General features: G+C 42.4%; 1 pseudogene; it reads right to left on the bottom strand.

The window, feature by feature from the left end:
• Nucleotides 1-2,473: 2,473 nt before the first annotated feature.
• Nucleotides 2,474-3,237, bottom strand: LOC119242358 (60S ribosomal protein L7a-like; annotated as a pseudogene).

The following is a 3,237-nucleotide window of genomic DNA, read 5'->3' as shown; positions in this document are numbered from 1 at the left end:
CCGTATCTTCTTGATCCATTTATCTGTTTTGGGGCATTTAGGTTGTTTCCATATCTCAGCTATTGTAATTAGTGCTGCAATAAAGATAGGTTAAAATTTAATTGAATATCCTACTATGTGATGCCTTGATTTGTATTTTATTAGCAATTATTTTGCTTGCATTTGCAAAATGCATTCTGTTTATGTACCTAACATTAGAAATGCTGAGTACATATTTGGATCAGATCTGTTCATGATATTTAGTCTTAGATTCATTGGCAGGTGATTGTTGATGGTTTATTAATATATGAAAAATTTATCCATGGAGGTATGGGAAATAAGAATAATTCATGAAAATTCATCATTTTTTAATTTAGTGGAGAAGATGGAAAGGAGATTTGCATTAAAAATAGTCTGTTATGTTTCTGTCCTATTTTCCTTGAAGAAGCAAGAATGTTCCAGGTGTCCCATGTCTTGAGTCTTTCTAATTCATCATTAAACTAGGACCCTGGAAAGGTAAAACTGATAGGAGGGAAGGCTAAAGTGCTTCAGAGGATGAGAGCTCAGTTCAGTGACAAGGCCTTAGACATGGAGACAGGGCATTCAAAGAGGCAGAAATAAACTAAGCCTCCAAGATGTTGGTTTCTCCAATCCAACAGTTTTTCTACTTTTTTTGTCTGTCAGGTGGCTAAACCCTTCTGCCATAAAGAGTTCTAAGGTTTGATTTTGAATGTGCAGCATTAGCACAGATGCTGTGGTAAGGCTCTCACACCCCCAGTGAGCCAGTGAAGAAAGCAGTTATTACAGACAGCCCCCCACTTCCAATGACTTAATTGATGATTCATCAACTTTATGATGGTGTGAAAGTGACATGCATGCATGCATTAGAAACCATACTTCAAATGTTGAATTTTGCTCTTTTCCTGGTAAGCCAGCTGTTCCTCTCTTACGGACGTTGGATATGGTCAGTAAGCCACAGCTCCCAGTCAGCCAGCTGATCTGAGGGTAAACACCAATAGCTTATAGTCTCCTGTTTTGCCAGCATTTGGGGATATTTGTTTTGTGCTTTTGCATCCCAGTATGGCTACTTTTCACTTTCAGTACAGTATTCTTTTTAGTGAAAACATTACATGAGAGAGACAACACTTCATTATAAAATAGGCTTTGTGCTAGATGATTTTGCCCAACTGTCAGCAAATGTACATGTTCTGAACATATTCAAGGTAGGCTAGGCTAAGCTATGATGTTCAGGAGATTAGGCTGAAAGTCGATCTTCAGCTCAGGATGGGTTTATGAAGATGTAACCCCATCACAAGTACTCTTGTTTTGCACAGATGAAATGAGACTTCAAGATGTTAAATAACTTGGCAACGCCATGTAGAGAGTCAAGTGCATGTGGGAGGTGTGTGTGTGTACGTGTGTGTTTAGGCGAGGGATGCAGGCTCACTTTCAGCAGAATGCTAAATCATGAACCCCTTCCACTTGTCCTCTACTTCTTTACTCCTGATATCTCCACCACATTTCAGGAAATTGCCCAGGTTAGAAATGATCTCTCTTCTTTCTATGCTGACATAATAAAGCGTTGAATACCTATGGCACTGCCAGAAAGAGCTCTTCTGGGCTACACTAAATTGCACCAAGTGGGGCTCTCACTTCTTCAGATATTATGTGTAGCAAAGAGGGGATGTCAACAGCAATTAGGGGGTGATACACCTTGCACCCTTGTTTTAATGTTTGTTATCGCCATACTGGAGACACAGTCATCCTTTGCAACTGTAGATTTTTCTACTCTGTTGTGAGGTAATTAAGGATTGAAGGACAAAAAAGGCAAGGGAGTTCACCATCAATAAGAAAACTTTATTAAACAAGGTAGGATAAAGGAAACTGAATAGCAGAGAGGTTTAACAGGCAAGCTCTGAAGTCAGGGCATGTAAGTTCAAACCTTGCCTCTGCTGCCATAAAGTGGATGACATTGGGCAAATTATTTATTGCACTTTCCCTGCCTGCAAAATGGAGGTAATAATAACAACAACCTCACAATTTTGTCACAAATGTTGAATGATATCAGGGATGCAAAATGGCTGTATTCAATAAACATTAGCTTTTATTATTGAAGATAGCCCTGTGCATGGTGTCAAGTGCCAATGATGCAGTACAGAGCCTCGCCCACACTATATAGGGAGGCCAGGGGGCCAAGGCATAGACATTAAAAACAATAATTAATAATACAAGATAGACAATTGTCACATGAGTAGTATAAAGGCACACTATGGAAATTCAAGAAAGACATAATCACAGAATTAGGAAAATGTTAGAACACAGACGGGAGTCTAGAAAGGAACTTGAAGCTAGAGTTTGCAAGAGTTGGGTATAAAATCCAGGTCTCTGGATTCCTTGCATAAGATTGTTTCATGAGATTATGCCACGAAAGTACCAGTGAAAATAATCCCTTTTTTCCCCATCAGCACCGGCTGAAGGAGAATATTTATCATTTTTATGTACCGAACCACAAGGGTTCACATTTGGTGGTGAATTCTGCAGCCTTCCATCTTCTCCAACTTAGCAATGGGGCCCACAGGTTTGGGCCCAAGATGTAGCCTCTGTAGTGATGGCAGCTCTCATCATCTCTGTCACTGTGATTGGTCCTGAAAGTTCCACGAGCTTATCTGAAGCTTGTCTTCTGGGTAAACCTGTGTGAAGGCATCGGTGGTACAAGTCTCTCTGTGGACCAAGCGCCCCAGCCTCACTTCCCATGGGTTATACAGTAAGGAACCCCCACCTTCCCACACAGGCCAGGCAGGAACAGGACGACTACCAGCTTGATGGGGGCCACGTGATATGCAGTCACCACCAGTTGAGCCTTCTTCTCCAGCAGGGTGGTGACAGCATTAACCCTGCTCAAAGGTCAGGTGGCCACCTTGTGGGACATCCCCTGTGCCAGCAACTTTCTTCTCAGCCCGGGCCAACAATCTCTGTTTCTCCTATTTGCTCTCTGGTTGGTGCTGGTGGGCCAGCTTAGACAGTTGAGTAGGTCTTTGGCGATCCAAGCGCACAGGGTGAAGTGGTCAATGTGGGAGGCACTTTCAGTCATGTGTAGAAGATAACCCCTGGCTGCTGCAGTCTGATGTAGCGGCTGCATCTGGTGACAAAGCCGGTGAGGTCCCTTTGGGGCAGGATGGCTTGTCCAGGCTTTTACTACAACCCAGGATTTACCATCTTCTTGGCCTCCTGCTCCTTGACCTCTTCTCCTTTCTGCAT

The sequence above is a fragment of the Talpa occidentalis genome, unplaced genomic scaffold (genome assembly GCF_014898055.3).
Source record: "Talpa occidentalis isolate TD23 unplaced genomic scaffold, MPIMG_talOcc4v2.1 talOcc4.12, whole genome shotgun sequence".
Taxonomy (NCBI): domain Eukaryota; kingdom Metazoa; phylum Chordata; class Mammalia; order Eulipotyphla; family Talpidae; genus Talpa; species Talpa occidentalis.
Note: the sequence above shows the minus strand (reverse complement) of the source record. Positions and strands in the feature narration are given on the sequence as shown.